Consider the following 13994-nt stretch of genomic DNA (forward strand, 5'->3'; position numbering starts at 1 on the left):
TCCTATTTTAAATTGGTTTCTCTCACAAGAAAACATGGTTGGCCCAATTCGTAGGCTCTGAAAGTGCTTTTGAATCAGTTTCTGCCATGGTGTAGTTTTTTTTTTAAATACTATCGTACGTGATTTTTCCTTAATAGCACTACATTGCATATAAAAATTTCAAAACCCATGTAATTTTAAACTTTCAAACAATTACAAGTATAAAAAATAGTAAATTGTATCATGTTTTATCAAATTGAAATCAGATTTCAGATTTTCATTTTGTTTTCTCTAATGGATCGAAAATAAACTTTCACTTTTCAACAAATCTTAGTTTTTAAATGATACTTTTATCTGTATTCTTTTTGATATAAATGAAGATGGCATTTCCAGATGGAGACTGGGAGTTAGGAGTATATATTTTTTATATTCAATTAAAAGATTCAGACACAGAGACTGAAGGATTGCAGTTATGGTAACTAGAAGCGATGTGTGAGGCTGACAGCTAGCTCCCTTTTTGCACAGCTGCATTAGAGTGCTGCTAACTTCAATGTCTTGCTGCCTGTGCCTCACTTCCCAGTGCAGGAGATCATTTTAATGCATATATAGAATATATGGGGGTTTTATACATATATATATTACCACCTTGTTAGCTGGAGACTTGAGAAAAGCAATTCCAAGAGATTTCTCCACTAGGCTGAGGGAAATGAAACAGAAGATTGATTGCTTATGAGAAATGCAAGCTGGCTTGCTAGAGCAAGAGTACTGCAGAAAGAAAGAAAGAAAAAACACATGGTAAAATGCAACTAGCCTGGGCCTGGGATTCCTTTTCCCTCAAACCTTCGCGATATGCGTGGGCCCTTCACAGAGATCATATTTGTCAAGGTCTGCTTGGTGTGACTGGGCAGCCCCCAAGGGCTGCACGTAGCTGGGGCCACCCAGATGTGTGTGGAAGGAAATTATGGAGCCGCAGCTGCGGTGGAGGTGAGCAGGAGAAGCCATAGGGTTATTTATTCCCTGCAACAGCTGGGAAAATGCTGTTTTTCCTCTCCTGCCTGGGGAAGCTGGGGTTGCTCCAGAGTGATGCCATGCCTCCCGAATTTCTGCTCTTTGTAGCATTATTTAGCACTCCCTGCTCTGGGGCCTGGCAGCAGGTCAGAATGGGCTGCTGTGCTTGGGTTTTATCTTTGTGCTGCTGCTCTGTGGTGTAAGCAGAGTGTGTCCGAGTTCTAGGAGGAGAGTATTTGCATAGTTTTAAACCAATGAAAAGCTGATAAAATTGATGAATTCATTGTACTTAGTTGTTGTCGTTGAGCCCATGCGTGCCTGTGTTCTAATATCTACTACTTTGATGTCTAGGAAACGGAGTCTGCAAGTCAAATGGGCATTTCTACAATTAAAATAATGAAATCCAGTCTGATTCATGTCTATCATTTTGTTTTTCAAGTTAGATATGATTATCCCAAATAACAGCATGCTATTTCTTTCTTAGTACAGACTTCTATTATTGATTGCCTTTGGTGACTCTGTCAACAAATACGTTTTCATCCTGGGTGGCATTTCAAGTCAGATCTGATGGACCTAGGTTGCATCTGAAAATGCGCTTAAGGAAGGAATTGACTGCCTTTTAACTGTGCAACTGGCAAGCCTTATTATTTCTGTTTAGCATCAAATTAAACTGTTTCCAGCAGCTGCTCTTAAATTTGCAAGGCTTCAGAAGCTGCTACACATCCAACTCTAGTCTGGGTAGAAAGTTGAACTGTTGCTTGCCTTTCACGGCAGAGTGCCTTCAAGTTACCTCATTAAGTCTGTATTTCCCCGCTCTGATGTTCCCACTTCCCTCTGGGCTCTGAGATCTTTGATCAGACACCCAGGCTGAGAAATGGAGGCCGAGTCCCTGGAATGCTCTGTTATGGGTATTCCTGGTCCCTCTTCTTGAGGAGGCCCTTTTATGTAGCTAACTTGGCTTTCCCCTGTCCTCTGGCAGTAAAGGAATTTCCTTCTGCGCTGCCTGACTCCATTCAGACTGACTGCACTTGCGCCTTTCTGTATGCATTTTTGGTTGGCTTTGCCAGAAATGCAGCAGAAGTGAGGCAAAGCAGGAATCATTTCAGGAGGTCGCGCTGATGGTGATGCCAAACGCAAACAGGGGAGGAGCTGCAGGTTTCAGCGGCGCAAGGCAGGAGGTGGGCGAGCTGGGAAGAGGCTCATGCAGCCTGCAAACAGGAGGGCTTGCCCCAAACATGCCAGTTGCTCACTGCAGGTCTGGTGCTTGCTCAGAAGGTACAAAACCTCTGGCTTTTCCTCTGCTTAGGACTCTTGAGTGATGTGTATTCACGTCTGTGCCGCTACCTGACAAAAAGAACACAAACTTTCCTGTCCTGATTGCCTAAGCATATAATTTGGGATTATTAGATGGGCTGCTGGGAAACCACAGGTTATCTCGTAACTCAGATACTTCTCAAAAATCTGATTGGAGCCTGTGTAAAGCCTGAATACCAAGTCACGTAGGGTACTTTTTCTAATTGCTAGAGTGAAGCACTTTCACTTCCTGGCAAAGAGGCTCTGTTGCTGACATTAGAAAGCAGTAATATGTCTATAATGTAACCACTTAATTATATGTATAGGCATAATCACACAATATGTCACTGTTCTTAAGAACTTTCTGCCTGTAAAATTCAAATGCGGAAACATGTAGAAATATGAACAATAGTGCATTCTTCCAAATGTAATTTCCAGAAGTGTCTAAAAAAAAAAAAAAAAAAAAACCCAAGATTGCCTTCCTGTAGGGAATACAGGAGTAATCTCAAAATTAGCTTTGTTCTGAGTACAACAGAATATCAAAGACTTCCTAGAATGAAATGGTACCTAGAAAATGTCAACAATTAATAGGAAAAATGGTTTTAATTTTGACCAATGTGAAACATTTTTTTTTCCCAATCCCTATGCAGTGGAGTAACTAAGAACTTAAGCAAAAATCAGACATTTTCTATCAGAGAACACTGATTTCACAGAATTTGCTTTTGTAATTTGAAATTAATTTCATTTTACAAATAGGGGAAATGCCAAAAACTTGCTCTTTCATCTCCATTTGCACTCAGACATTCCGTAAGCAAACAAAACAAAATGTTCTTTGTTTTGTAGTATAAAAGCCAGTCCAGTAGATAAAACATGGTAAACTGTTTGGATCTGTTTGAATACCACAAGGTTATTATTTTTTAAGATGTTTATCCTAATGTTAAGATATTTGTTTCAGTATCACCTGGCAAGAAAAGAGTTGTGGTGTGGGGTATTGTGAGGAAAAATGATTTTCATTATGTGTGGACAAAATTGCCTCCTCTTTGACCTTTCTGAAGGAACAGGCTAGGCTTTGAGTGATACCATCTATCCCAGACAAGGAATGCAGACAATTAAGCAATACTTCATACTTAGGAGGTTGTATCAAATATTGTTAATAGAGTAAAAAAAAAAAAAGAAGACTGTGCTGGCACCTGGTTTTTGTGCACAGCTAGAGGAGCCAATAAGGCTAGGCACATGTGGGTGCAAGCGGTACTGAAAGGGCCTGAGGTAACCCGATAGATGCCTCGCTATCGTTATCGAAGTGATACTCCATTAGAGAGAAAGAAGAGACGGGAAAGCAGATGAACCAAGCGCTCTATCAGGATCACCCCTGGCGTTTCTCCTCCCCTCGAGCCTGGGTATGCCCTGCGAGCAGGTTCTCCTTGAGAGAGTGGTCAAGGGTCACTCTGGTCTGAGCCTTAATTATCCACACCATGCTGTATGGACGGCAAAATATACATAAAGTGATGGGAAATAATTAGCAATTCCAAACGTCATGGCGGTGATGAGACACCTGCAGGATAATCATCCAAATCAAATATTTGCCTCAGCCTCTTCAGACGCCCCATCTCGTGCTGCGAGCGCTGAGCGGCAGCGGCGCGGAGCGTGCGCGGAGAGGCGGCGTGGCAGGGCCGGATCTCCTCCCGCCGGAGGAGACAAGGGAAACCAGTTCGCACATGGCTTGCGTGGGGAAAACCTTCTGTATCCGTTCACTTAGGCAGCTGATAAATTAGTTGCTGGCAGAAACGATTTTTCTTGATCTACGTAGATCACTGTGTTTAAAGGATATTTGTTTCCAAAGGGTCTTGGTGCATATTGGAATGTGATATTTCTCTTTAGACAAAAATACTGAGCAAAGGACTAGCTTGAAGGTAGGCCAAAAGATCACAGGCAAGTGTTTTTCCCTCCCAGGTATCGGAGAAATAATTAAATGGCTCCATCCTCTCCCCTGCCCTCCTCTCTCAAGTCGTTATAAAGGCAAAATTATTTTCTTGGAGTCTCAACTCTATGAAGGAAGTTCACATACTTGTATTCTGGAAATTATGGGAAGTGTTAGATGACCTTGAAATGAGGCTTTCTTAATGTTTCTGAGTCTGGCCTCTGTCCTGTCCTCATTACCAGAGCCATGTAGGATGAAAGCACCCTGCATGTAATTTACCTTTTTCTAAGGAAAAGTAGAATTGGCAGTGTTCTATGTCAACAAGTGTTGCAGCACTGGAGGAAACAGTTACGTTCAACTATCGAGGATGCTTTCAAAATCCCTTTGTTGAATCGATATCTAAACCTGCTTCCTTTCTGCTTGCGCTGCTTTGGCCAGTTTCAAAGCTGCTCTGATCGCCTTTCCAGCGCTTGTCAGGGGACTATCTGCTGACCTGACTTGTTCCAGAAATAATGATCTGAAATATAGCTAGCGTAAAAGGAACCAGTGCATCATGGACTGGTTTTTTTCTTTCTTTCGTCTTAAGAAGCAAATCCTGTAGTTATATCACACGTGGGTTACAGCTTTCAAAATCTTTTAAGTCTTTGGATACCTACATAGGACTGAACTATGCAAAATTAAAAAAAAGAGCGGGCGGAGAGAGAAAGAGAGTACTCAGGAATTGCAATTTTATCTATAGAAATATCTCATGAGGAATTTCCAAGTACAACTTATCATGCAAGTTTATTTCGGTGTCACTTCTTTACTGTGGACAACAACAGTTCTGCCAAAACATTTTGGGATTGCAGGTCCATGTGGATAAAATTTAAGTATTCTGATGTACCGACAAGGAGTAGATCTGTCACTCTACCTTCCAGCATTTCTTGCTTCTCATGTGATTTAGTTGCACACCAAGAAACCTTAAGAATGACAAAAATATACTTTTATTCCTCATTCTTCTTCTTCAAATCCTGAATATCCCATTAAGTATTTTTGTATGATTTTTTTAGCTTAAGGATCAAAGGAGGCTGGATAGTTCACGCTGATTTTGGGAAACTTCTGCTGTTCTCACTCACCCTTGTTTCCAAAATTTCTGAAATTCAGTTCATGGTCTACTCATCGTTTCAATAACTTCAGTTAATATATCTTCTGTTATCCCAGAAAATCCTATACCATCACATATTTTTGATAGTCACATTGATTTTTGCATGTATTTTAGGAATTTCATTCGCTCACAGAAATAAGAGGGAAAAACTGAGCCCTTTCTGAAGACCTATGAGTTTTCTCTTACTCTAGGAAAAAAAAAATCTCATTAAGATGTGCATGCTAGATAACATATTTTTCATCAGGTAGGAACAATCTGTAGACATATGATACACATATTTCCTTCCTCAAGGAAGGAAGTTTTCTTGGTGTTGTCAACAGGACCATGTTGAAGCACCTGTACCATATCTTAAAACCATTTGCAATTAGCTGCTGTGGAAATACGTGTGGAAACAGTATCATTAAGCCAAGTAGTCCCATTTCATGTGCTGCCTTCAAAAGCCAGGTGAAAATAAAAGGACTAGACAAAACTAAGCCAAGCTCATGCCCATATTTAGAAGTCTGATTGCTTGTTGCTAAAACATTGCCAGCCCTAGGGAACGGTGTGGGGGTGGTTTGCAGTCTGCTTGAATTCATTTGCAGGCAGCTATCTCAGACATATAACCTATATATGATATGGATTAAACGTGCCTTTTTTTTTCTCCTCCTCCTTAAATTGATGAAGCAGTGGCATAAATTCCTTTTACAGATTCAGTTTCTTCTCTAGCTATAGAAGCCGGCAGAAAAGTGAAATCCGTATGTTTTTCTTCCTTGCGCATCGTGAGCCTACACATAGATTAGAAAACATTATGAATATGAGTTGGAGTGAATATGACAACAGCCTGCAGCCATACTTCCTTGGGCTGTAATCTTGTTAAATCTTGCTAGCTAAGCAGTCAGACATTGGCTGATCCCTAAGTGGAAGAACTGAGGAAACTCAGGTACATTTCATAGTTCTGACTGTGCTGAATTTGCTTGTTGATGTGGAGTTAATGGGTCACTGCTGATGGCATTATCTTTCAGTCTGATGCTTCTAAACATGCTGTTAGGAGAATGTGTCAGAAACTGAATCACGAACTTTAAACAGGAAATCTCATTGCATAAGAAGCACTATAAATGTCATATCCAAACATGACTTTAGCAGGAATTTCTTTTGAATTGATTATTCTATGGAATACTTTGTCCTCTCTTTTATTCCACGGTGACATTTTTAGAGGGAGCTCTGCCTTAGTTCGTGAGACTGGTGGCCTGGTACTCAACTGTGTTTTTCATGGAGTTGTACCTCTCATCTTTGTCTCCCAGATATAGAATGGAAGCAATTCAAATATGGTAATAAAGTAGATAATGAGAAAAAAAATATGTATATGTAGACAGGAACTAAGAGAATTATGAAAATTAATTTTACATGAGATCTGCAAATGAAATCTTCTTGCTTAATACTGATCAGTGTCTGCTTTGGAATTTTAATGTGTCATATCCCAAAGCCTGAACGCAGTTTGTTCCTTTTGCTGGTATTCTCTCCACAAGAATCTCAAATGCAGCTTGCTTTCAAAAGAAATCCAGAACGGTTTCAGCTCTCTGGCTTCTGACTCTGTTTTTAAGATGGGTTACTGTTTAATCACTGATTTTCTGAAGAAGGTAATGAAGTTATCCGGATATATCCCTATTTCCTACCTATATTTTTCCCTTGATCCTTTTTTGATCCTGTCAAGAACTTTTCATGGGGTGCCTGGTTGTCAGAAAGCCTGAGGACAGTTTACACTGAAATTACTACATGACATAACTGTAGTAGCCTGTGAAATGCTGACGTTGAAGGACTTTGCTGCAGGTGATAAGATGGTGCATGCTCAAGGTGAGAGATTACGCTATCTTTAAAGGTGTAAAGACTTAATGAAAATATAACTTGAAGATCCATGAAGTCACATCTTTAGCACTATATACAGAACAACAGCAATAAATTTTTGATTCTTCAGAAACCAGGGTAAATTATTTATTCATGTGTTAGATATAGATATTTCTTTAATACCTTTCACTATTGAGCATAATACTCTGCACATTGAATTCTCTTAATTATTTTTAACTTTTAAAATTCCCAAAATATCTGACATAACTTTAAAGTTCCCATCTATACCATGTACATCACAGGCCTTAATGTCTCCATCAAATATTTCTTTTGACTACACCTGTTTGGGTAACTGTATTTGAATTTCTGACATATTTGTTTTTGTTTGTTTGTTTTTTTCTGAAGATTTCCTGTCTGACTGGGAAATTTGGTTTTGGACTACAACTTAGAAAAGAATGGATCAAAAAAAGAATTTGAAAGTTACAGTAGGTGCCTTTCTAAGCTCCCCACAAGGTATTGAGGTTTTTCATGTGAATGAGAACTGATCACAGCATTGTTCAGAAGGCAGGTAATAGATATCTGTGCAATAACTTTGTGTCTCAAATCCCATTTGAGGTCAGTCGCTTGAGGTATTTTTATTGCAGTCTTGCCCAGTTCACATAGCCCGCATGTTGGCTAAAGAGAAAACAGGCAAGGAGCCGTTCATGGTTCACTCTTCAGCCGATCCCTTATTTTTGCTAAATGATTCGTGTTGAATAACCCAAGACTGTACTCTCCTCTGTCTTTCAAAAGGCTAAAATAGTCGCAGTTTTCATTTTAAACATGTTATTTAACAATGGGTTAATGAAATCATTTCCTTCAGGAGCTAAACTTTTCCTCAATTAGAATGAAAGGAATAACGAATAAATTCGAAATGTAAAGGTTAAAGGTGCAATCTCAATGATTTAGCATTGTGACTCCAGAACTCCAAGGCCAGAAATATTCTACGCACTACTAGTTAGCAGAGCACAGAGATCTGGGCACATTTTTATGTTAAATTCAGCCACTGGCGAGAAAGCTGTTTTTTCCTGATTGTATGTACCAGACTGCAGCATAATAGCTGGAGCATCCCAGTGATCTGTTCATCCATTTGACTGAACTTTCTGAAACTAGCTAGGGGCGCTTTTCTCCCATGCTTCTCCCTGCATAATCTTCAAAATTTGAGAAGCCTGCAAATGAGGGGCATCTTTTAAATGGCAGTTCTCTGCTGACAGTTCTTTACCACAAATCAGGTATGTTCACCCATCACCCCTCCCCGCTGTCACACTGAATAAATTCTTTTTCTGAGCATTCCTAGTTGGCAGTGTTCAGCCTGTTTTTTTAAGGGTCACAGATGATGGCATCATTCTGGTAGTTGCTGTTAAAATTATTTCAATAAATTTATATATATACTTTTTTCCAACAAAGATTTTCCTCTTCAATATAATTCTTCAGTGGAAAAAAAAAAATGAGACCTTTAATGAAGAGGTTCAAACACTCAAAAATGAAATCTTCAGGAATTGTGAAAGTACTTGAATCAAGATGGGTGGCCTGTAGCTGTAGCTCTGTAAAGGCTGTCTGTGAATGCTATTAAGAATTGCACAGAACAAATACTTGAAGAGTTCTTCAAAGAATAGTCAGTATGACAGGAAGGGAGGAACAATGTATGGAGAGCCCACAATGGCACATTCTTCAAAAGCGTTTGTCATGAACCTAAAAGTCACGTCTGTGCAGAATTGTATGAACTTGGGAAAACTAGCCCAGTGAGCAAACTTAATTCTTCCCTGCTCACAGACAGTCTGTAAGATATTGCAAGCGTAATTCAAGAACCAGCAGAGAGAGAGATGAACCAAGAACCAATGGCATCCAAATTTGAATAGTTATAGCTAGAGACATTTTATGAAAACATGGTTGAAAAACCCTGGGAATAAGATAATGCTAAAGATGAATGCATTAACATTTCCCCTCGGGGGATTTGAATTCATTCCTTAGGTTGGACTATGCAAGGAAATTAATATAGTGACCTTTCCCAAGGGTCTTATCCACAACCTCGTAGGACTCTCTACTTTGACCTCACTGATGGTCTGCCTTGGATCTTCAGTCTAATTTAGATAATTTCATGTTTAAAAAGCTGTGATACAATTTGCTATATCTGGAAATGACTGTCTTACAGCCATTCAGGAGTGGAAAAAAAAGGGAGAAAGGAGTTCAGATTTGAAAGCATGCACAGCATTGCAGGAATGCTAAACAGTTCTAGGGAGATTAAATATTTTTCTTTTAAATTACTTCTTTTCTAACTTGTTTTACTTAAAATCATAGAAATAGTGTTGTCTGTGTCATAACTCTTACAGAACATGTACATGAATTATAAAAGATTTACTTTGTGGGAGCTCTTAATCATCATTGATTTAAAGGGTCATGGATATCAAAGGGGTGCATGTGTAAAATACATATGAAAACATATAAAATGTATACGAACAACTCTACACATATAAATATATAATGTCTCTTCTAATGTCATGTTTCTCTTTCATTGTCATACGAATGAGAATGCGCCTGAAAGGTGCTGAACTTTCCCACTTTGTGCAAGAGCTTTTGAACTTTCTGACATTGCAGGTCAATCCCGAGGACTCCCAAATAGCCAAAATGATCAGTAGTACACTTCATTCTTGCAATCTTTTCTTCACTGTTATGCTAATTGTGTAGTAGTTGCTCTGCATCACATAAAGATTTGCCTTTTTTTTTCTCTGAAAATTTCAAGGTGTTACTTTTATCCCAATTCATACCATTTTTTTTTTTAAGATTTCTTGACTATTTTGCTCTTGTGTTCTGGGGCTAGACTTTTTTTTTTTCTGTGTAATAAGTCTTCACAAACAACCCAGTCAAAATTTACCTTAAATTAAAAGAAATAGCACTTAGCAGTACTCTTAGCCATAAGCTTTAGCCTTACAAAAGCCTATCTTTTCATTTAGAACAGAATAAAATAAAGACTTCTGGGGAAGCAGTTAAATTCTTTATTATCTCTCCTTTTCTCTCTCCTGTGCTGAAAATTCAAAGTCTTTCTCTTCTCCCCTTGACTGATCACAGAGAAATGGGTGGGCGGAGGTGGAGAGGGGAGGAGGGAGAAGAGGAAAGCGCTTTCTTTGGAAAAGCATGGAACTTTCCCAGAATTAGAAGTATCCCGGAGTTACAATGCAGGGCGTCCAGCCTAGATGGAGAGAGCAGAGGCAAGCTAAATTTCAATGCTTGCCCCTATTCTTGTCCTTTCCTGCCCTGCTTCTCCCCTCAAGAAAGGTTAAGCTGCACATAGAGCAGAAAGAGTGCTTGGAAGGTCTATCTAATCAATTCTTCCCTTTTGCAGCCATCAAAGAGGGAGGGCCAGGCAGGAACAATTGGGATGAACTAGCCTTAAATCACTATCTTTTGCTTCTTTCTCTTTTTCTCAATGGTTAGGATTAATAAGAATGATAATAGAAAGCCCCTACTCTGAAGTGTTTTTGGTGCTTGATTTGTGCTCACTCTTCTCTTAGTTTCATAGGTGCTTAGGAGGCTTAAAAGCCCTCAAAAGTAATGTTTAAGGACTTGAGCCATTCTCTTCTCTCCCCAGCCCCCTTCTTTCTGGCCTTGCAAAGATGTTTCAAAAACAAAGCACTTCAGATACTGCCTTGTTTCTCAGCCTGTGTGGCACCCTCTTCACATTTTCTTCTTTGTCTCTCTGACTCACTCATCTCATCCAAACCTCTCATTCTCAGTCAGCGCCCTGGCTGACAACAGCTTTGTTATTTCAAACCTGCAGATGGTCTGAATTTCCCAGTGGCTGAGTGATGTGGTATTTCCATCTTGTCTTCAGGGTTTCTCCTCATGATTGTTGCCAGCCTCACTGCCACTTGCAGGCTCTTCTTGAAGAGCCTGCTTCCTGATCGTCTTGTGACAGCAGAGTGTCATTTGAGCATGATTTGGCTCGACACGAAAGCTGTGCTGACATGAGACCGGACAGGGGCACATCTGGGTGGTGAGGGCTCCAAATGGGCAGGCAGCAAACGCTGAGCACTATCACCTCCTCCTGCTGGGCAGAAGAAGGCAACGGTAGTTGCTGTAGAGATTGCAGTGTGGCTTCCGCAGCGACGGGTATCCTCGCTGTCTCTTCCTTGGGTAGAGCTATCTTGCTGGACATAATTCACTCCCTTCGCCCCGTCTTTGCTCACTGACTTCTCCTGAACAAAACGGATTAGGCAGCATGCCCAGGGATTATTCCCCAAAGAAAGGTTTTATGTGGATAGTGGAGAGGAAGGGCAGTATTCCAAGGGGAGAGGAGGCTGTGTTCAAAGATAAGGTTTGAAAGCTGCTGCTTCAAGTGCCTTGTTGGTCATGGCTCCACCCTGGGAAGTCAAGTGGACAATTTCACCTTCCGTTCATCAAACAAATCTTGTGTCTAGCTTGTGGATAAGGTGAGCCTCGGTGATTGAGGATGTTAAACAAGGCAAGTAAGATATGAAATAATGCTAAGGCTATTGGACAAAAGTGGGCTTCAAGATTTTAATGACTTGGGGATTCGTAGCTCTCTTCTAAGTGCTTCATTCTCAATGAGGTTTCTGACTTAGGTGTGAGTAAGTTTTCAGATGCATTCTGAGAATTAGAGAGTAGTCCAAAATGCTTGCGTTCCTCATTCCCTGACCAGCAGCTTTGAAGCACAGTTGCTTAGGATGAAAACTGACTGTCAGTGCAGTACTTTTCAGCACATGAGCATCTGGAGATTGACAGAATAGTTACATGTTTGCTCAGTATCATTATTTGGAATTTCCATTGATGTCAGTTTTGTTAACAATGTCTACTAATGACTAAAATGCTCTAGTCTCATATGGGAGGTAGAGTCCAAAATAAAGTCTAAAATTATTCTATATCCCAAAAGTTTGAACTGATAATAGGTTTTCTAAAGCTTGCTTTCAAATTTTACTCTCAGAATAATTGTTATAGTCTTAAATAAAACATGGGCAAGAGAAAAGTTCCATTTGGAATTCTTTTCTAACATATACTCATAACCTTTTCTGAGACTATTTGTAAAATTATAGGTTTTTTTCCCCATCTAGAAATAATTTATCCTTTTTTCAATAAAATTCCCTTATTTGGAGTTGCTCAGATTTTCTTTTAAAATTGAATTATTATTTTTAGCAAGCTCAAAAATGCTTGCTGTGAAACAGCAGCCACAGAAAAATGGTCTTGAGGCTTTCTGATTTTAAACTGCAACAGTTGTTTATAAAATACGAATTGCTTCTAGAAGCTTCTTATCATATCAAAGTTCATTTTGAAGCTAAATAGAACTTTGCTAATGGAAAAGATATGTTCTACATTCTTCTTTTTTTTTCCTCCTTTTCACATGCATGCAGAAGAAAGTTGATCCAAACAACAAAATAAAGGACTATTTTTTATTATTATTCAATCTATACGCTCAGTCTATTGTTTCCAAAATCTTCATGAGCTGATTAACAACCAGAATTCTCGGATACCTCTGAAATATTTTTGAAAGATACAGTGATTTAATTAAAATCATTTGTTTGTTATAAGTAGAAATGGAGACATTAAGCCTTAGTGACTGACTACTGTGCAAATTTTTAGAAGTGCTGGGATAAGTACAGAGTTTTTGAACATTTTTCTCACTCCTGTAGATTACACTGCTTTCCAGAATATGGATTTGAGAGAGAGAAAATGGGAAGTAATAGTGTTTGAGTACTTGCACCTCCATTTATTTTACCATTTTGATTATTATAGCCTGCATCTCTTTCAACTTTGGAACTTTTTTTTTTTATGTGAAATGGCATTTAAACTCAGATCTTTAAATGAGCCATCAGTAAGTTAGGTGCTTGCTTACATTCATTTATTGCATGGAGAGGGCATGCAAAATTCACTGAGATTAATAAGCAGCCTGCTAATACACTTTTTTTTTTTTTTTGCATATCATTTAGTTTCAACAGTCAAGTTGGTATTTGTAAGGTAAAGTATCTATGCTGAGGATAAGTTTGGCTGTGGTTTGAAGACATTTGGCTGTCTCTCTGTAAACCAGCCTGGTAAAAAGGGGAATATAGCCATGTTCAGTCAATCTATCCCATGTAGTCATTTGTTTTTATGAGCATAGTTCAGGACTATGTGTTCTACACTCATCTATCACCAGTTGTCTTTCGATCTTAACATCCTCCTTGTCCTTTCCTCTAATTTATATATATTTCACATGTCATATTTTTGTTTCATCCAGGCACTTCTCCCTGACCCCATTGTTTGGCTTCTTATTCATGATAATGGACGAATGGTGATATCTCTGATAATGAAGTGAAAACCCTCTCATGTTTTAAAGAGAACTGCTTTTCCACATTCCCCTAATAAGGGTTCCCTTGCTCCTGGATGGTTAAGAATTTGTCAACAGATTGGTTTCACTCAATTGTCAGATGGCCTCAGCAGGTTTTTTTTTTCTTTTTGAGCTGTTTTATTTATTTTATAGCTGTTTTATTATGTTTTATTTATTTAAACAAGCTGTTTGTTTTTTTTTTGAGCAGTTGTATTGGAATATGACCATCACAGACCCCACTGTTATCTTTCAATTGTTTTCTCCTTTCTTTCAAATGGATTCCTTTTTAAATTATTTTAGCAGAGGGAAAAAAACAGAGTGAGAGGAAAAAAGACGCACAACTCCCTATCGTCTCCGTTGCGTCCATTCACCATTGCCCTGAAGCCCGTCTGAAATAGCTGGTGATCCAGGTATCATACCTGCTCTAGCAGTCCCTACTCTTTCATCCTCATTTGTCTTTCTCTGGGGGCATGGCC

The sequence above is a fragment of the Tinamus guttatus genome, unplaced genomic scaffold (genome assembly GCF_059628265.1).
Source record: "Tinamus guttatus ecotype Peru unplaced genomic scaffold, ASM5962826v1 Tinamus_guttatus_pri_ptg000778l, whole genome shotgun sequence".
In the NCBI taxonomy this organism is placed as follows: Eukaryota; Metazoa; Chordata; class Aves; order Tinamiformes; family Tinamidae; genus Tinamus; species Tinamus guttatus.